This window comes from Podarcis pityusensis, assembly GCF_964106645.2.
Source record: "Podarcis pityusensis genome assembly, chromosome: 15".
Taxonomy (NCBI): Eukaryota; Metazoa; Chordata; class Lepidosauria; order Squamata; family Lacertidae; genus Podarcis; species Podarcis pityusensis.
The window spans coordinates 28,919,187-28,940,977 of NC_138040.1; the positions used below are offsets into that span (position 1 = coordinate 28,919,187).

The following is a 21,791-nucleotide window of genomic DNA, read 5'->3' on the forward strand; positions in this document are numbered from 1 at the left end:
GGGAAGGTAAACGGCATTTCTGTGAACTGCTCTGGTTCACCAGAAGCGGCTTAGTCATGCTGGCCACATGACCCAGAAGCTGTACGCCGGCTCCCTCGGCCAAAAAGCGAGATGAGCTCTGCAACCCCAGAGTCATCCGCGACTGGACCTAACAGTCAGGGGTCCCGTTACCTTTTAACCCCCCTGGATATTCAAGCTCTCCATTTCCCATCTTGAAGGGGCCAGGCAAATCTGGAGAACCCAGGTCAGACGGGGATGTCTGGCATCCCTAATCCAGACTGGCCATGGCCTGGCACCCTCAAGGTGGGCACAGCTTTCCAATCTTCTCAGTGACATTTTCTTGAGTGGATCCTCCCTCCGTGTGAGAATGCCCTACAGAGAGGTTTTTTTGTTTCGCCCAGAGAAGAGGCTGCTCCACATTCACCCTTCCAGATGAGTACCGAGGGAAAGGCTAGGATGTCATTGAACATGTTGGGCCTGTGCGGTTGCCATGGTGAGAAAGTAGCCCTTCATTTGCTGTCAATAAGTCCAGCCGAGCTGCCTGATTGATTTTTTTTTCCCCCTATCACAACCCAGGTTGTTTGCCTGTCCTAAGTGATGCCTGCTTTTCAAATTGCAAAAGAAACTCTCAGCCTTGACTGGAGAGTGGGGCGTTTCTCCCCCTTCCCCTTCAGTGGATCTCTAGCCGAAGAAGTAGCCCAGCTTCCTTCGACTCCATGGATTGATAATGCCTCATCCCCCCCCCCCCAAAAAAAAGTGTATGATTTTAAAAACCACACTCTTTGAAATGAACTAGAAGCGCCTGGGTCAGAAACCTCCCTCCTATATCTGTGAGGAGATTATTGCTACTCTTGTTCTGTGTGGAATTCCGAAACCTTTTTGCAGCAGCCAGATGCGCCCCACTGATGCTATGACCGTGTTATATAGGGCTGCTGTGTTTAATCGATCAGTTAGTTTGATGGATACGAAAGATTGTAACCTTTTAAAGAGATCATTCCCTCTGATGAATCAGGAAACCAAGTAAGAACACAGGAAGAGCCCTGCAGCTGGGTCACATCAAATGGGGCCCATTAAGTCCAGCATCCTGTTCTCACAGTGGCCCACCTGTGGTAAACCCATCAGGATTCGAACACAAGACTGCTCTCCCCTCCTGCAGTTTCCAGCAACTGGTATTCAGAAGCGTGTTACTGCCCCTGACCTCGGAGGCAAAGCATCTATTATACACCCACGCCCTGTATCTTTGAAATGCATTTGTGATACTGTACGTTTCCTGCAGGCTTTTGTACAGTGAGTGCAGAAACAATCACAAATCTGCCCATGTTGTCAGGGACTGACTGGGCAGAGGCAGCTGCTCCACCCCTTCTCTCACACGTAGGAGGGGATGCTGTCTTCAGATGGTGCCCTTCTGCAACACGGACACTGATGTCAGAGACTGGGCAGAGGAGAAATGGTGGAAACCAGCCTGACCCTTCCAGAGAAGGAGGAGAAGATGGTTCAGAATTACAACAGGGGTTTGAGGAAGGTCACAGCTCAGAGGCAGATGAGGGGGAAAGCTTGGAAATAATGGGAGAGGGAGAGGAGGAGGAAGAGGAAGCACCTGGAGGGCAACAGCTGACAGACACAGTGTCTTTAGAAAGCATTCCAGCCCCCCCTCCCAGAACCCGGCGAGCCTTGAAAGTAATACAGTGGTACCTCGGGTTAAGAACTTAATTCATTCTGGAGGTCTGTTCTTTTTTTTTTTTTAACTTAAATTTTTATTAGTTTTCATCAAACATGCATTCCAATACATTCATTCATGTATGAGGTCTGTTCTTAACCTGAAACTGTTCTTAACCTGAGGAACCACTTTAGCTAATGGGGCCTCCTGCTGCCGTTGCGCCGCCGCTGCACGATTTCTGTTCTCATCCTGAAGCAAAGTTCTTAACCTGAGGTACTACTTCTGTGTTAGAGGAGTCTGTAACCTGAAGCGTCTGTAACCTGAAGCATCTGTAACCCAAAGTACCACTGCAGAGCAAAGAGCTCAGAAGCAAAGGGCCCTCAGCGCCACCTGTAGGGAAGAAGGAGGAAGTGGGAGAAAAGGGGGTGGAGACTCACTCGGGGCAACGCCATTATTCCAAGAGGTTGCATTCTCAAGCCTCTCTCTGTAATTATTGAATAAACAGCAGATGGTAAGAGCTTTTCCTTGTCTTATCCATTCCTGGCAACCTGCCGTGGGGGTTGGTTCCTCTGCTGCCTGATAACTGACCACCTGAGGACAACAGGCAATGCCATTGTTTTCCCTTAATATCTACCACTTTATTTGTGTGCAAATTTACTCCACTAATAAATCCGCACCTGGAGAAAGGACTGGGTGTGCAGTGGCGGATCTTGGGATGTCAAATTCCAGCAGCACACCGTGTGACACCCACATTGGGTGCTCCCACCCCCACCTCTCACCTTCCATTCTACATCATAGTTGTGGCACCCCCAATGCTCTGCAACCAGTCACGTCCCCCTAATTCTCTGGTGTGTTTTGGGAGTGTGGAGGAGGATGGGGGTGACGGGTGTTTGGTCCAGGGTGCTATTGTAAAAAGTGTAGGGAATTTTTCAGATCTTTGTCACCACCAGCCTTGCCTGGTGCTCAGGTGGGTCCCCCTATGCCAGCCTTCCCCAACCTGGTGCCCTCCAGATGTTTTGGACTATGACTCCCATCACCCTCAGTCAGCACAGTCATTTGCTGCTGGGGCAAATGGGAGTTGTGGTCCAGAATAGCTGGAGAGTGTTGAAAGGCTGCCCACTTTGCCTTCCTCAACTTTGTCTCGCTGCTGGCAAAAGGGCCAAGATAATGAGGGAAGACCCACCAGTTGCTGAAGGGATGTGCCCATGCTTTGCCTGGCATCAAGAGAGGGAAACCTCTGATGGCAGCCCTGTGTCTTGGTCAAACTTCATCATGGAACAGGGCCCAGAAATGTGATAGAATCATCAGTCTGAAAATCAGTGCTGACAGTCTTGTTGCGGACACAATGACTGAAGTGGGAGCTGCGGCCAGATTCCCAGTTCCACGATCATAGAATGACAAAGGCCTGCTGGCCTGCTGTTCCCAAGTCCTTCCAAACAGACACAGAGGATGCTGGCAATGCCCAGAATCCTGATTCTGCCCCTCGGGGAGCAAAGGAAGTCCAGCCTTTGATCGTTCCATCCTCCTTCCGTCTTGTCCTGTAGCAACTAGCTCCCATCTGTCCAATTTGGCTGCTGCCTCAGGAGCTCTCTGGTTTTGCAAAGCTTCCTTCAAAGAGTAAGCCACAAATTCTTTTCTATGCAGCCAAGCTCTGTCAACATCAAGTCTTTTGAAGAGGGAAAAAAAAAAGGTCCCGAGATATTCCAGAATTCTTGGCAACAGCTGCATCGCTTGGGATTCGCTGCTTGGCTGTGAGCCACAGAACCGCTTAGCAGCCTGGGGGCCACCTGGGGACCCCAGTGGCCAATTCCATGACTTCAGCTACTCTCTGCTGCCTTCACTCTCGGTTTTGCAGTATTCATTTTAGAGAACAACTTAAACTGAAGATACATATTATTCTCTCTCTCTCTCTCTCTCTCTCTCACACACACACACACACACACACACACACACACTTTGAATACAACCAATGCAGTATTTCTGGGGATTGGCAGGTGGAGGGGAGAACGAACTGTGCTGCACTTTTATTTTTGTGTGCAAAAATCATCAAACGATTGTGCTTTCTCATTAAAGACAAAAGGGCTCAGTGCCCTGGGATTATTTTCCTTTGAAAAGCAAAAGCCACAATCAATAAGAGCAATCCCTGCTTAGCATGACAGCCATGCTTGAGCTGGGGCTGTCGTCAAAGCATCTGCGGACACAGACTGGCAAGCTGGGCATTTGCTCCAGGACAAGGGACGCTGTAGCCATGAATTTTTGAGTTCTCACTAGGCTTCCACTTCCAAAGACTCAATTTGTGTTGACAGGTGATGATCCAGGGGCCCATTTTCATACAGCCACAGGTATGAAGGGTCAGACGTTAACTCGCCTGATCCCACCAGCTGTTCACAGAACATCCTACAAGCTGTGTGCCCACCATACATTTAAAGCACATTCTCCACCCCAAGAATCCTGGGAAATACAGTATGTCAAAGATGGTGGGAACTGCAGTTCCCATAATTTATTGAGCGGGTGCTTTAAATCGATAGTATGTAGGCAGCCTCAGTATTTAGTCTTTCCAACAAGGGCACAATTTAGGCAAGGCATAGGGAGACACACAGCAGCAGCTATGGGTCATGATGGTAGAATAATAATAATAATTTTTTTAAAAAATATTTATACCCCTCCCTCCCCAGCCAAAGCCAGGCTCAGGGCAGCTAACACCAATAAAATCACAGTAAAAACATAATGGGGGGGGGACCAATTTAAAATACTAGTTAAAATGCAATTTAAAATGCAGCCTCATTTTAAAAGTAGCCGATAGATCAAGACCATAAGGGGAGGGCAACATAAGGGTCAGACTGAATCCAAACCAAAGGCCAGGCAGAACAGCTCTGTCTTGCAGGCCCTGCAGAAAGATGTCAAGTCCCACAGGGCCCTAGTCTCTTGTGACAGAGCGTTCCACCAAGTCGGAGCCAGTATGGAAAAGGCCCTGGCCCTAGTTGAGACCAATCTAACCACCTTGCGACCTGGGACCTCCAAAATGTTGTCATTTGTGGACCTCAAGGTCCTCTGTGGGGCATACCAGGAGAGGCAGTCCCATAGGTACGTGGTTCCTAGGCCGTGTAGAGCTTTAAAGGTCAAAACCAGCACCTTAAACCTGACCCTGTACTCCACCGGGAGCCAGTGCAGTTGGTAAAGCTATTTATCAAATATTATCAAACCCCCATGTTCAGAGGTAATATATCTCTGGATACCAGTTGCTAGAGAGGCACAGTGAGAGAGGGGTAGCCCTTCTAGCCTTGCTCATGGGCTTCAAAGAGGTATCTGGGTATGTTTTTTATCTCTCAGAGGCTGTCTGGCTCTGAGTACCAGGTCCTGTGGAGCAATCATAGGCAGGTGCTGTTGTGCTGGTGTCCTGTTTTTGGGTTTCCCAGAGGAATCTTTCTGGCCACTGAGCTGAAACAGGATATTGGACTTCTGCAAACAAAGCAGAAACTCTGGGGAACTTCTGCATTGCCAGGTGCTTTCCAGGTGCTTTCCCCTACATTGTTCTCCACACTAAAGGAATATCCAGATGTGATGTGAAAGATGGGAAGGTACTGTCTGTCGCAAAATGATATTCCACCCACAACCTGCAACCCATAGTCCAGCCATGCATGCAAGTCATCACTTGATGAAGCCGTCATCAAATGATGGGTGCACACCTGTGAACCCACCCATAGTGCTTTCTGTTTCTGTGCATGCAGTGCTTTGACTCCACTACTTTAACAAAAATGGCTACAGCTTTCTGTCCTTCCATCTAAATCACATGGCACTGGCAAGGTATCATCCCAATGGAGACTGCATGTGACCATCTTTGAGGCAAGACTCCTCCTCAGCATCATTACCACTATTCCAGAAATATTTGTCTCTAAAATCGGCTATCCTATAACTTACTAGGTGCTGTACGATTTAAAAGAGGTGGCATCTTTTAATCTCATCCAATCTGGATATATATCCAGAAGCGGCTCCCTAACACATACTTTCAGGCTTAAATGAGAAGCCCCCTCCCTCTGCGTGGTCCAGAATTTGCTTGGCAACTGACACAACAGTTACCTGCTTTGAAGAAGCCTGAGACGAATCCTTACCGTGCCCTCATTCCTGGCGCAGGCAAGAAGATCAAACTTCACCTTCAACTACTGCTTCTGAGATGCTTCGCTGATAAAAGGGTTGTGTGGAAACTTGCATCTTGAAAACAAGACAGATGGCTAGGATGGAGGAGTAGATTTCTCTCTCCTCCACCACCACCCACCCCACAAAAGCATGCTCTTTGTGGGGTTCGTTCTTGGAAACCTCAGCCATTCCCTCTTTCAGCAGCGAGCAAAGAAACTCCCACAAACAGATATTAGAGAACAGAGGATTCTGTAGGGACCGCCAGCACAAAACACACACGCACGCCGTATCCTTAATCTATCCTTTGATTTTGAAGGAGATGCAGCTTGTGGGTCCCATTCATGCTGTTTCCATCTCCTCTGAGCTGCCCAGTGCAACACACATTTTTCCAAGGGACACAATAAGCTGTTTCCTCCCGGTACTTGCCAACTGGAGATGTGTGCTTTATATCTATTTATTTAAGAGTACTTTTATGGTTCTTAATTGGCACACGGCCAATTCAGAAACTTCCCCGAGGAGTCAAGAAGAGGTTCTGCCTTCAAAGAGGCTTTGCAAAATATTAAATTCTGGCTTCCCTTGCCTGAGAGCAGACAAATCTCCAAATGCACATCCACATCACAGAAGTTGGTACATCCCTCCCCTTGCCCACATGCCAAGGCCCATTTTCAACCAAATAGTTTTGTAAGGGGAAAGAAGGAAGATCAACCTTGGTGTAAAGAGATGTACAGTGCAGTGGTTGGGGGGATGTCACTGAGGGCTCCTTAGAATAAAACAGTAGTTGCCATAAAGCTTTAAATTTGGTTTGCGGTTACTGTGAAATTGCCCAGATAGCATCAGAGCAAAGCCCTGCAGCTCAGGACAGTCGAGGCCTATCGAGTCCGGCACTCTTTTCTCACAGTGGGCAGCCAGATGCCCCAAGGGAAAGCCCACAGTCAACACCTGAGCACAACAACACACACACCCCACACACCTGCAATTCCCAGCAATTGGTACCAGGAGGCATTCTGTCACCAGCTTCAAAAGAGGTGAGTCTCCTGTGTTGATCTCTGGAAGAAGAAAAAACAAGACTCTAAATACAAACAGAAGCTTCTCCAGATAGTTAGGCTCAGTTAGACATTCTATGGGCCTTGTTTTAATTACGCAATAATGTATTTATTGTGGGAGATTTTAGCAGTCAAGCGTAACAGTGATATTTACTAGTTAGTATATGAAGGGGTTAAGGACCACAGAGTTCTAACTGCTAGAGTAGGCTCAGTGAGGTCATGCCCCCCTCTTCTCCTGAGAGAGAGAAAGTGAAGCTTGTTTCCTGTTCCCGTCTCTGTTGCCCTCTCTTCATGCTGCACGCAGTGGAGACGCACATGCCTCACAATACCCTCTAGCCCCAGGCTGCTTTGCTGCACTTCTCAGAGCATTTTACTTGCATTATCTTATTGCTGTTGCAGAAGGAAAAATGTATGCCTGAGGCCTAGAAGCTGTAAGTAAAACATTTTAAATTTACTTTGCAGTCTGTGGTCTGTTTTATTGAAAAAGGGGACCAGTTGCCTCAAGAAGCTGGAACAAAATAAATAAGGTTTAATAGCCTATTCCTATGCTCCATTAATCTGCCTAGCAACAGAACTTAATACTCTGCTACTGGTGCTCTCTGTGTGCTAGCCCTGCTTTTAAAAAAAAAACAACAAACCAGGCACTAGCCATTTCATTCCTATGTGGTTAACTCACACATGGGTCTCCAGAGGGTTAAATAGAATTAATATGGACGAACTTCCGGTTGTGAGCGACGCCATCGCAAGCGGGGATTGCTTCCAGGTGGAGAATCCCGGGTTTTTCGGAGGATTTAGGGGGGTCTTTGGGTGCAGTGACCCCCTGAAGCAGTGTCTGGAGGGTGTTCAGACACTCAGGTTCCCGCGGAGAGCCATAACGCAGACCACCCGGCCGCCAGGTAACTCCAACGGAGCGAAGAGAGCGGCGGGGAGGAGAAGCGGGCTGAGGGGAAGCCATAGCTAACTCCGGGAAACGAAGCCCCGAGCTTGCCGGGGGAGCTCACAACTCTCGAAACCAAGGAATTCGGGCTCAAATTAATATAAAACAAATCAGAACTTTAAGGAAAAGCACCGGAGGACAAGTAAGCAATTGCGAGACCGGCGCTATCTCCAGTCAATTTATGCGCACTGGGGAAGCAAAGTTGCTAAAAGTGAAAGTGTGTTGCCACTAGCGGCTATTGTTTCTTTTTCCCCTTCAAGCTGCTACAAACTATCTGAAAAATTAACTCTTTGACTGTGTAAGAAGAATTCAAGCCAGAAGGGGGAAACAGAGGGACAAGATTTGTTACTTTAAGGTCCTCTTTGGAATTTTGAAAGAGGAAGCTGAAAGCAGAACTGCAATTCTTTTTCTTTAAAAAAGTCTGCGCAGCAGAGGAAGTGCCGTCGACTCCATTATACGGTCAGCCTTTTGGGTTTTCTCTTTTCCTGCCTTTGCCTTGTTTTGTAAAAAATTTTTTCTGGTGCCCCACAGATAGTTTTTTTTGGACTCAACTTACAATATTGGCTCTCCAACTGGCATAGGAGAGTTGAAGAAAGGGCTTGGCAGTTTGAAATACCCCTCATTTTTACTGCACCACGTCTCATTTTTCCCCTCCTCCATACTTTGCCCAGTCAATTTTCAGGGGCTCTAGCCACCCAGTGGTCAGGAGGATAATTACAACTTGTTTTCTATCTCTTCTCTTCAATTGGCCTTGCACCTGTTATTTGTGCTCCACTGGACCCCTCTGTTTGGAGGTTGGACTAAACAAGGTTTTACAACTATTCCACAAGATCTTATAAGGATTAGCCCAATTGGGGGCAGAAGGTTTTTTTTTCTTTTCTCTTCTTTTTTCTGTGACTGGAACTCTGAACTTTGAATTTCTTTTCTTTCTTATTCTTTTTTTTTGTTACATATATTAGCTGGCACTCCTTGGCAATACAACTGGATTACAATTGGGGAACTGCGATATCTAAAGGGAGTAGCCTAATTTGTGGCAAGAAGAATATTCTCCTTCTTTACTTTTTATTTCCCCCTTTCCTTTTTTTTTTCCTTTTTTTTTCCTCTTTTTTGGAGGCCTTCTGGATGTAATTAACCACCCTCCCTCGATTCTAAAGAGGGGAGGAATCTGAAACTTTTGGTAAAAAGGTTCAATATCGAACTTTTGGTAAAAGGTTTAATATTGATACTCCCAAGTCAAACTTATAGGGACTAGTGATATTGAATTGGATTTTGAATATTGTAACTGAGTAAGGTGGGAACCTATAAAAAGTTGAGTAACATTAGGGTTGTGTCAACCCCTATTAAAGGTTATTAAAGGTTATATTGGAAGGATGTCCCACATACCTAAGAAAGGCGGGGAGGGTGGAACACCAGGAGATAGGAGAGGGTCAAAACCAGATGCAGACTTCAAGGCAGAAATTTTGAAAATGTTTGCTGAAATTAGACAGAGCGAAAAGAATATGGAGGATAAATTGGAGCATGTGAATACAAGAATAGAACAGGTGGATACGAGAATTGGGAAAATGGACCAAAAGATTGATGAAACTGTAAGAGAGCTAAGAGGTCAAATTAAAGATGTTTCTAAAAGAACACAATCTCTGGAAGAAGGAATGAAAAAAACAAGAGTAGAAATGAAGGAAGTGAAACGGGAAGAAGAGAAATTAAAAACAGGATTATTCGAAGTTAACAAAACACAAGAAGAAGTATGGGACGCAATCGCGATGAATGAATTGAGGCAATGGGAGGTGAACCTCAGGCTGAGAGCAGTCCCAGAAACACAAGGTGAAAACATCAGAGAAAAATTGACAATAGAAATAGCACAATGGTTGGCGATACAAAAAGAAGAAGTGGAAAGATCAGTTCAAAATGCGTATAGAATAAGAACAAGAACAACTAGAACAAAGAAAATGCCTGGAGACTGTCTGATTACCTTCAAAGATAAAGATATGAGAAACTTAATTCTGCAAAAAAATAGAGAAAGAAGACTAAATATTGATGGGAACTATATAATCATTTTTAAAGATATTCCAGTGAGATTGTTGAAACGAAGAGACCCATATAAGCCATTGGTCCAAATTCTCAAGAAGAACAAGATTGAATTTAAATGGGAATTCCCTCAAGGGATCTCATTTACCTATAAAAGCAAGAAACATAGACTGATTAGTCCGGAGGAAACAAGTAAATTTCAGAGGCGTTATAGGGAGTTGACGGTAGAAGAAGAAGAAGAAAGAGGAGCAGTAGGAGGAGTCGGTCTATTGGAGAGGAAGTACTTAGAAGGAAAGGGAAAAGAAAATGGAGAATCGGAAGATGAAGAGGAAGAGGAAGAAGAAGAGGAGGGAGAAGAACAGGAAGAAGCCAGATCATAATTAATTAGATAAATCTTTAATTGGGAAGGAAAGATGGCGCTAAAATTATGGAATTGGAATATTAATGGAATGAACGATAGGAGGAAACGTAATAAAATCGAACAATACTTAAAAAAGAAAAATCTTGATATCATCTGCCTCCAAGAAACACATGTGGCAAAAAAGCATAGGAAAATTTTGATTAATAATAGACTGGGAAATGAATTTGTATCTTCCGATAAAGGGAAAAAGAGAGGGGTTGTACTATATGTAAAAAAGAAGATAGAGGCGCAACAAATTTTTAAAGACGAAGAAGGAAGAATAATTGCAATACAGATTAAATGGCAAGGCGAAAAAATAATAATTGTCGGGATCTATGCACCTAATGGAAATAAGACGGACTTTTATAAAAATTTGGAAGAAAAGTTGTTTGAATATATGGACCAAAAAATGATACTTATGGGGGATATGAATGGGGTGGTTTCACTGGAAATAGACAGGTTAAGAGAAAAAGATGTAAGCAGAGAAGGGAAACTGCCTAAGACTTTTTTTACTATGATAAAAAACCTCAACCTAATTGACATATGGAGACTGAGACATCTGCTGGAGAAGCAGTTTACGTTTTATTCCGAACCAAATCAATCTTTATCAAGAATCGATCAAATTTGGGTCTCTAATGAGCTAACCCCAAGAATTCGACAGGTTGAGATACAACCAAAAATAATATCAGACCACAGTCCAATAAAAATGGAGGTTAAAGGATATGAAGAAAGATCATTTAGATGGCGTCTTAACGATTATCTCATGGATGATCAAAAGCTTATTCAAGAGGCAAAGAAAAAACTGACAGATTACTTTATGGATAATATGAATAAGGGTACAAAAATGAGTATAGTTTGGGACGCAAGCAAAGCGGTAATAAGAGGATTCTTTATTCAACAGAATGCGATTAAGAACAAGAATAGGGAGAAAGGGAGGAAGGAAATTTTAGAACAAATAATGGACAATGAAAGAAAATTAATTAAGAATCCAAACAGCTTAAAAATAAAAGAGAATATTAAAGTCCTGCAGACACAATTCGCAATGATTATTAACAAAGAGGTGGAATGGAATATCAAAAGGCTGCGACAGAAAAACTTTGAATTTGCTAATAAATCTGGCAGATGGCTTGCGTGGCAAATTAGGAAAAGGAAGGAACAAAGTACAATTAATAAAATTATCCTAGATGGAGAAGAAGTTGAAAACCCTAAAGCTATTAGGAAAGGATTCCTGGATTTTTATAAACATTTCTATAACAACAGAGAAAAGAACAACATGAAGAAAATAGAAAGATTTCTAAAGGAAAAAAGTGTGCAAAAGATCCCGACAGATAAGAAAGACCGACTGAATGCCCCAATTGTAAATGAGGAAATAATTGAAACAATAAAAGAATTGAAGAAAGGGAAGGCACCAGGACCAGATGGTTTAACATCCAGTTATTATAAAGAACTGAGGCACGCCCTAATAGTACCAATAAAGGAAGTTATGAATAACATACTGCAACAACAGGATATTCCCGGAACGTGGAAAGAGGCCTTTATCACACTCATTCCTAAGCAAGACTCTGATTTGACACAAGTAAAGAATTATAGGCCAATATCTCTGCTGAACACAGACTATAAGATTTTTGCTGGAATACTAGCAAAAAGATTAAAGAAGATATTGCAGGAAGTAATACATGTAGACCAGGCAGGTTTCCTTCCGAGCAGACAGATGAAAGACAATGTTAGGAACATAATAAATATTCTGGAATATCTGTCTGTAAGGAATGAGAAGAAAGCCCTATTAATGTTTGTGGACGCAGAGAAGGCTTTCGATAATATATCGTGGGAATTTATGTTAAAAAATTTAGAAATGATGGAAGTTGGGAATGAATTTTATAACGGAATAAGGGCAATTTATTCGGAACAGAGAGCTAAATTGATTGTGAATAACATACACACTGAAGAATTTAAGATATCAAAAGGTACCAGACAGGGGTGTCCCCTCTCGCCGTTATTATTTATAACAGTCCTGGAAGTCCTTCTAGGCTCAGTAAGGAACAATGATAAAATAAAGGGGGTGACAGTCGGCAAAAATGAATACAAGATTAAAGCCTTTGCCGACGACATAGTAATTACGATTGAAGAACCCATAAGCAGTTTAAATGAGGTATTGGAGGAAATAGACCAGTTTGGTAAAGTGGCCGGATTTACGTTAAATAAAAAGAAAACAAAAATAATGGTTAAGAATATTGACCAGAGTCTAGTGGATGAATTGCAACGAGAATCAGGGATTGATGTGACCAAAAAGGTAAAATACCTGGGAATATGGCTGACCCCAAAAAACATTGATTTATATCAGAACAACTATATTCAAGTGTGGAAGGGAATTAAGAAAGATTTAGAAACCTGGGGTAGAATGAAACTGTCCTTTTGGGGCAGAATATCAACAATCAAAATGTGTGTGCTCCCAAAGATGATATTTTTGTTCCAAATGATCCCTATAATCAGGGGAATAAGTGTGTTTAAAGAGTGGCAAAGAACGCTTTCGAGATATATCTGGCAGGGCAAGAAGCCTAGAATACAATTTAAGTTATTGACAGATGCTAAGGAAAGAGGCGGTTTTGCCCTGCCAGACCTAAAACTATATTACGAGGCGTCTTGTCTTTGCTGGCTAAAGGAGTGGATAAAGTTAAATAACAACAAACTACTAGATCTAGAGGGTCACGACAATAGGTTTGGATGGCACGCCTATTTGTGGTTGGAGAAGAAGAAAGTCCATAAAGGTTTCACTAACCATGTTATTAGGGGTTCTTTAATAGAGGTCTGGGACAGGTACAAAAATATTTTGGAATTTAAGGTCCCGCACTGGTTGTCACCACTAGAGATAATGTCAGTAAAAAAGATTAATATGAGACCAAATTGGATAACATATGGCGAATTGGTAGTGAAAGAGGGGGAGAAATGGAAACTGAAGCCATATGAACAAGTTAAGGACCAGGTTTATGATTGGATGCACTACTTTCAGGTAAATGCAATGTTTAACAAAGATCTTAAAGAAAAAGGTTATATAGAAAAAGTGTCTAAATTTCAATCAGATATAATTGATAATGATGTTGGACTTCCGGGTTGGCGCCATCGCCGAATGGCGGACTCCCTCCGAGCTCCGGAGGGAGCCTGCTCGGCAGGGGCTGGGTCCTACCGCACCGGCGATGCGGGGACCCTTAAAAACCACGGCCACGAGGGTCGTGGACATGGAGACTCGGCTGGCACCGCTAGCGCCCTCCCGACTCGTGAAGGAGCCTTTTTAAAGGCTAAGGATCGGGTGCCGGGGAGAAGCGTGGTGCTTTGAGTCCTCTGCTATCCCTGCCGAGTGCAGCCGCATGCCATCCGGCGGAGAGCGCTGACTTCTTCTATTGAAAATTCGGACTTTTAGACAACAACCCGTGAGTAATTTGGAAACTGGGTTTAAAAGGAGGAAAAAAAGAATTTCTTTTTGAATTGGATACGAGCGGGGGGGATCCAAAAAGGAAGTCAGTCCCCCCCCCCCTATTGTAAACCTTTCAAGACAAGGACGGGGCAACCAAGGTCCAAAAAGATTTGTATTGCTGATAAAAACTAAGAATTCCACGATGGGGAATTATAAGAACTGTGCTGGAGGATGAACTGAGGGAGAAGAAACGTAACCCCCCCCCCTGGGAACCGGGGTGATTGAAGAGAGAGCCTGGTGAAAAGAGTCGGAGATTTTGACAGCTGTCAAAGCAGCTGTCAAAGTCGGAAAGCAGAGAGGATTTTATTATGAGAACTTTGCTGGCTAAATTTGTTACAATTTGCTACAACTTGTTAAAACTTGGATACAAAATGGCGAAAACATGGATAACAATCGGACTTTTGGACTAGAGAAGACAAAGTTATAACAATCCCCCTAGAGGAGTTTCGGGACATTACAAAGATGGTCGTAAGTGAAAAAAACACCATTGGAATTTTACAGGACTGGTTATCTTCTGGGAAAGCTGCGAAACGGAAATAATATTTTGTCTACAGGGTGTTCAGCCAAAGGAGACAATAGAATTTTCTATTGAAGAAAGGAAGGGACTGAACGCAAGTTTTTGTTCCTGAATAATAATAATCCCTGCAGACTTACTAAGCTTCTGAATTAGAACGTTTCAGCAGCGGAACAAGAGGAAACTGGACTACAATTTGGAAAGAACAATGGGGGGAGCTTTATTAAAGATCTGAAGTTAAGTGTTCTAAAAATGATTATGAAAGGGAAAAAAAAAGAAAAAAGAAAAAACCAGCAAGGAGTTGGGGGAAATAGGTGATTTATGGATTGTAAGAATCCCAGGCGGATAACATGGTTTGGTGGTCAGGGGGAAATTAAACCGGGGACAGGGGGGGAGAACTAAAATCCAAAGGCTTGTTAACTTCTTTTTTTGAACTGGCTTTATCTCATCTATTATACTCTTTATTTCTTATTTCTGATACTTTTATTATGTGGGGTGTTTTTATTATTAAAAAAAGGGAAATTGTGGAATGAAAATGGGGTGGGCCCTGGGAAAGAAATTTTTTGTGTTTTATTAAGGGTATTGATGTGGAGTGTAGAAATTTTAAATTCGAATAATGGTTTAAACAAATTAAGTTTTTAATTAGAACTGAGAGCTTGTGGAGCCAACAATATGAAAAAGGAATATGGTAGGGGTGGGGGAAGGGGGGAGTCCCAGAAAGTGGATATATGAAAAGAAGGCTATGAACGTATTTTAATTCTTGCTTTCTGTATTTTCTTTTTTTTTGAAAATCTTAATAAATATTATTTAAAAAAAAAAAAAAATAATTGATAATGATGTTAAGATAATTTCGAAAATGTATAAATTACTTTTGGAATGGCAAACAAAGGACGAGGAGATTAAGTCGGTTATGATTAAGTGGGCCAGAGACTATGGTTACAGTATACAATTAGAGGATTGGGAAAAGGTTTGGAACGAAAACATGAAATTTACTGCATGCACAGCACTAAAGGAAAACATAATGAAGATGGTGTACAGATGGTATATTACACCGGTAAAATTAGCAAAGATGTACAAGACATGCAATAGGTGCTGGAAATGCAAAGAAAAAGAGGGATCTCTCCTTCATATGTGGTGGGATTGCAGGAGGGTGAGGGGATTCTGGGAATTGATCTATTGTGAATTGAAAAAGATGTTTAAATACTCGTTTGTGAAGAAGCCAGAATCCTTCCTGCTAGGTATAACAGGAAGAGAGATAAAAAGACAGGACTACAAACTGTTCCAATACGCTGTTACAGCGGCAAGAATACTGATGGCCCAGAGGTGGAGACAGGAGGAAATGCCGACCTTGAACGAATGGAGGATGAAACTCATAGAATACGCAGAATTGGACAAAATGACTGGAAGAATAAGATATCAGAAAGATCAAAAATTCATCGAGGACTGGGGAAAGTTTGCGGTATATCTGGAATCTATATGTGATCAACAAACAACGCTAGCGGGGTTTAAAGAGACTTTGTAATACTATAAGGTATATTGTATGACAGAATTAGAGAGGTGTAAGATAATGGTAAACCAGCAATACTATATAGGAAATGCGGGAAAATAAGAAAAATGGATGATTGTGGGAGGTGCTGGTGGAGGTTCAAAAACTGTAAATTTGTAATCATGGTTGTAGCCAATATAAGCAAAAGGAAAACTGAATAAAAATTTATTATTCAAAAAAAAATAAATAGAATTAATATATCCTCTTACCAATTCCCATCATGTTAATTTTATTTATTTATATCCCACCTTTCCTCCAAGGAGCTCAGGGGGGCGTACACAGTTTTCCCCCTTCCCATTTTATCATCACAACACCTCTGTGAGGGAGGTTAGGCTAAAGACAGTGTCTAGCCCAAAACACACCATGCGCTTCAAAGCCTTGGTCTCCTAGGTCCTAGTCCAGCAGTCTAACCACTACACCACACTGGCTTTCTGGGTGAATGTGGAGTGTAAATGGAAGTATCCATCAGGAGATACCCAGGGTCTCATGCTAAGGTCTTTCCCGACTCTACACCAGTGATAAAAACAAAAAAAATAAACAGTCTTGCCAGATTGGATCAAGGTCCACCTAATCCAATGCTCTGTCCCCCAGAGGCCTTTCAACTAAGGGTGCTGAACCTTGAAGGGATTGGCATGTTCCCTGCCATAGAGTTACCTTTGTGACCTGTGAAGCAGACCTGCCAGCCGAGGGCTTTGCAGAGAACTGACTTCACACCTGACTTCCTGCATCCTGACCTGGCACATATATACACATCGGCTAGTGCCAACACGCTAGAAACAGCTGGCAAAGCCAGCACCTGATCTTGCCAGTGCTTTGAGGAAGGGCAGGAGCTTTGCTTATATTTAAGCCCCCCCCCCCATCCCTATGTAGGGCTGAGAAAAACCCCTGCCTGAAACTCTGAAGAACCAGCTCTGCAAATAGAGCTTATACTGAACTGGATGACCCAGTGGTCTACTGTATCTCAGTATAAGGCAGCTTCGTACAGGTTTGTTTTGCATGCAGAGGCTCATGTTCAGTTCCCAGCAGTTCCAGGCAAGGCTGGGAAAGGCTTTTGCCTGACGCCCCGGAGAGCAGCTGCCAGTTAGTGAATATGATTCTGAACCAAGCAACTGACTCTGGCTCTTCCAGACAATCTATTTCTTGGCTTAGTTTCCACCTTGCCTTGATGTGCACAGAGGTATTGAGCATCATTTCCGCTTTGTTTCCTCAGAAGTTATACATCTCTTGGCATTCTCAGTATTTCATCCTTTGTGGTGCATTTTCCCGCCACTTTTCTTACAATAAAAATTGGGGGGGGGGGGGCATGTAGGCTTATTGCCCAAGAGCCCCAAATTCACTTTAACCGTGAACACTAAATTTGCCAGTATGCAACTGACTCGTCATACCTTCCAAAGAGTAACAGTCTGGACTAAGCAACTTCCTAAAATCTTCCGAAAAACTGTCCCGAAAAACTGCCCCACCTGACAAGATGACTCAGAACACAAGATGATGCAGCTGTCTTGAGAAGACATGTGGCCAAGTCCCTTCTCCACTGGTTAAGAAGACAGTGGTCATGAGTTGAGGAGGAAATGAACCTCCTTCCCTCCCCACTAGTTACCTCTAAAGCGGCCAAGAGTTTTTTCCTTTGGTTACAACTTTAAGCACCAATTGCCACTGTAGGCTGCCAAGGAAACAGCAGAGTCCCCATCTGTCTCTCTTTTTTGCTCCCGCTTTCTCGGGTTTTTTTCCGCTCTCTCCTGAACAGACTCTTGCACTAAATTAAATAAGCCAAACTCCCTTTTTATTTCCTCTTTGACAGTAACGTATTGCAAATGCGCTTGGTTTTGACATCCTAATATTCAGAGTCATATCCCTTGGGATAAACACATCGGCTGTTATCCAAGACGGTGATTTGTTCCAGGACAGAACAGAGCTGGAAAGCGGAGCAGACACAGTCCCAGCCAGCCAGCCTGGCCATTCCAGTGCAGACGACAGGGGAGAAGAGGGGTCCTCAAAGGAAAAACAACCCAAGCAGGTGCCTGGACCACTCGTGCTTGGAGAAGGGATGTCCCAAGGGGCCAAAGTGACCCGAAGAGTGTCTATTCAAGCTCCCTGCAGTGGGATTGGATCCTCCATGATCAAATCCTCTAATATGATCATCGCACAGTGGGGCCAAGGGCATGCAAAGCCCATAGACATGGCAGAGTTTCCCCTAAGCCACCCAATTCATTGACATAGGACTTGACCTCCCATCTTCCAGGAGCAAGTTTCTTCTCTGCCACACTCTGCTACGGACTGCCAGTGGGTCAGTTGTGTGGGATATGGAAATTCAGTAAGAGGCACAGTCATTTAACTATTATGCGCTCAGCACATTTTGTGTCTTCATATAAACAGAGGCAGAATCGAGAGGAAATTTCTCAGTGGGCATCCCTGCATGCTGCTTTCTGCTGCTCTTCCGCATTCATTTCAGCAAGGTTTGCACAGGAAAATGTCCTGGTGGGTTGGGCCAAAGGATAACAATCTGCTATTTAAGTGGCTATCCTTCCCCACCCCCCAAATGAATCCCAGCATCCTGCTGGCTGGCTATTGCCAGGTCCTTCCCAAAGACCCTCATTTTTCTATCGGTCTTTCGGAGCTCCGATCACCTCAATCAAGCCGCTTGCAGCTCCACAGTTTACAGGCAGAAAAGAGGATTCTAATCAAGGCAATCTTGCATCACAGGCCTCGTTTGCTTCTTCACAGCTCCTCTGCAGGGAGCCTTCACAGAGGCTGCAAAGGAGAGGTTGGGAGCATAAGCAAAGTGCCTGCAAGAAAGATCAAGGTGCCTAATTAGCTTTTTTATTCCGCTATCTAGATCTGGTTTGAACATTCCCAGCTGCCTCGTGCTGAGTCAGATCACTCGTCTATCTAGCCCAGAGTTCCAGAGGGGTAGTAGCTGTTGTCTCAGGCTGTTTCAGCAAAAAGAAATAAAGCATCTTGTGAGACCTCAAAGACGGTCAGAGTCATTATGGCAGGAGCTTTGATGCATAACAGCCCACTTGCATCTGATGCATCAAGCGCTCTCCTCAGATGAGCAGCAGCATTGCAAAGTCCCTGAGAGAGTCCCGGGCACCAGACTCACCACAAAAATGCATGTATTTCTGTAGATGCCAATTTGGTGCAATTTTCAAATGGAAAGCTAGCCTGTAAGGGTTGGTTGGTTGGTTGGTGGTGGTGGTGGTGGTTGAAGTTTTTAAAATGAGGGGAGGTGAAGGTGGTTGGTGTGTGTTTGGATTTGATATCCCGCTTTATCACTACCCGAAGGAGTCTCAAAGCGGCTAACATTCTCCTTTTCCTTCCTCCCCCACAACAAACACTCTGTGAGGTGAGTGGGGCTGAGAGACTTCAGAGAAGTGTGACTAGCCCAAGGTCACCCAGCAGCTGCATGTGGAGGAGCGGGGAATCGAACCCGGTTCCCCAGATTACGAGTCCACCGCTCTTAACCACTACACCACACTGGCTCCCTGGTGGAGAGGGTAGGAGAAAAAAATCTGGTTCTTGGGTATCCAGGGCCACACCCTAACAACAATTCTCGTGGGCACAGCAAAAAAATATGGCAGAGGAAAATGGCTATGACTTGCCTAATATTGATGGGGCTGGTGGGAAGGGTGCTTCCAGTGGGAAGGGTGCCTCCTAGGTAAGGACAGCTGGGATCAGTGGCATAGCATGGGTTGCCAGTGCCTGGGGCTTCAGGAAGGTGGGAGGAGGGAAACAGACGGTGTACACATGCAAATTTAGCTGCCTAACGGAATTCACGTCACCTAGGAGATCACAGCCACAGAGATAAGAAATTAAGAGTTGTTCTGTTGTCTGGAGAGGTCACTTCCTGGTTTGCATGGAGAAGCCCTTTTCAATGGAACCCAGAAACAGAAGCATGCAGCTGTATTGAAGCAGCACCAGGTGTTGATATTTTGCTCACCTAACAATATTGCTCCTGGAGCAGCCACCCCTGTGCCCCCCATACACAAACACTACACCGCTGGCTGGGACTGAACCCAGGATCTTTCAAGAATTTAAGAGGATCTCTACGGCTAGATCAGGTCAGTGGCCCGTCTAGTTTAGCATCTCACAGTGGCCAACCAGATGCCTTCAGGAAGGCAAGATGCAGGACCTGAGTGCAGTTTCCAGCAACTGGTATTCAGAGGCATATGGCCTCCGACAGGTAGCCAATAGTAGCCATTGGTAGCCACAACCTCCATGAAAGGAACCCTGCAGTTTGAGTGCTCTATCACTGACACCCCCCACAGACACCCTTGGCATTCACTTCTCTCTCACTTTCTCCAGCTTTCGGTCTAAGGTCAGGTTGCAAACCAATTGCAGGTTGTGATACTGCAGCTCAAGGCAAGCATAATGGACATACTGTTAAGCATAGTGCCTGCTTAACAATGAGCTAACTTCACCACTAAGTGTTGCTGTATTCAACACTCCAGGTGGACCTATTGAAATCCATGGTATACCCTCCAACATTTTTCTGATGAAAATAGGGACGTCCTATATCATCATCATCATTATCATCATACCTGTATTTTTCCATGTATAAGACACCCCCATGTATAAGACGACCCTTATTTTTTGGAACCCAAAATTAAGAAATCAATGTTTCTTGAGTTGTTGAACTTTTGAGGGGAGGTCAACCAAAGCTGTTTGGGAGGTCACCACGGCCAACACCAATCGCATGACCGCATGACCACTCACTGCAGCCGCCAATCGCCTGCCCACTCACCTCAGTCGCCCACCTGATCTTGCCCACCTGCCCACTCACCTCAGTTGCCAATCACCACCCGCTCACCTCACTACAAATGCCAATCACTCACCATTGATTACCCGCCCACCCCCTCTGCTTTCCATATATAAGATGACCCCAAATTTTTGCCTAATTTTTTTAAAGCAAAAAACATTGTCTTATACATGGAAACAAATATGGTAAATTACTACTACTACTACAACAACAACAACAACAACAACATTTATACCCCACACATCTCTGGGCAGCTTACAATATATATATAAAAAAACATAATAAAACATCAAACATTAAAAAAAAAACTTCCCTATATAGGGTTGCCTTCAGATGTCTTCTAAAGGTTGTATAGTTACTTATCTCCTTGGCTTGTGGGCTACATAACTCCATACCCTCCAACATTTCTCCAACGAAGATAGGGACATCCTAAAGAAAAATGGGACATTCCACATTCCAGGATCAAATCAGAAACTGGGACAGCTTCTGTAAATCAAGGACTGTCCCTGGGAAATAGGGAGACTTGGATGGTCTGCCATGGGCATGACCCAATTCACTCATGTTATTTCAATGGGTCTACTTTGAGTAGAACTTACTTAGCTGGATACAATCCTAAGGAAATAAAGTCCAAATCAGAGCAGGACAGCACTTGAGGTCTGGACTGCATGTACTGCTCCTCCTCACTCCGTTTTCTGGGACAAGTCGGATGAGAATCAGCTGGTGCAGAGACAGGCGCCAAGGGCAAAATCTTCCAATCCACATAGGAGCAGCCATTCGTTTTTTGCTAACCATGTTCAGCGTACGCACACCCTGCAGACTGCCTCTCTTTGTCTTCTCTCCTTAATTTGCCAGGGGGGAAATCCAGAAGTAAATATAGGAAAGGGAAGAGTAAAGCCGGAGAACTGCTTCTGAAGGGTTGTTGATGCCTTTAAAATGCAGCAAGCATGGTAATCTAATAAACACAGCAACAAAGCATTTGTCACCCGGCTAATTTTATTAGAGTAGATCTCAAATGGCTAATTTCCTTTTACTAATGAGTAAATTAGCTGAGTCTCTAATCTGTTTTTAAGGCACTTACCCTAATGAAACATGAATGACAGCTAAATTCATTGTGAAATGTGGTGACACATGTTGTTAAGGTTGAAAAGAAACCTGGGCGTGTTGGAGAGGCAGGAGATTTCACGCCTCTGCCCGCTGCCCCTGGCGCTGCAGGCTGGATGATAGTCTGAAGGCCTCTCCTTCCCTCCTTTTGCCTGGAGGGGTGAAATAATGCAGTAAAGCCATGAAATCGAGTGAGAGCAATTTGGGGC

General features: G+C 44.0%; 1 long non-coding RNA gene across 1 annotated transcript; it reads right to left on the reverse strand.

Annotated features, from left to right (window-relative positions):
- Nucleotides 1-5,085: 5,085 nt before the first annotated feature.
- Nucleotides 5,086-21,137, reverse strand: LOC308464481. The gene is made up of 4 exons (XR_013980072.1): nucleotides 21,078-21,137; nucleotides 18,350-18,508; nucleotides 6,762-6,837; nucleotides 5,086-5,116 (listed from the first exon to the last, which is right to left on the reverse strand). It is a non-coding gene; the product is annotated as an uncharacterized lncRNA (long non-coding RNA).
- Between the last annotated feature and the right edge of the window lie 654 nt (nucleotides 21,138-21,791).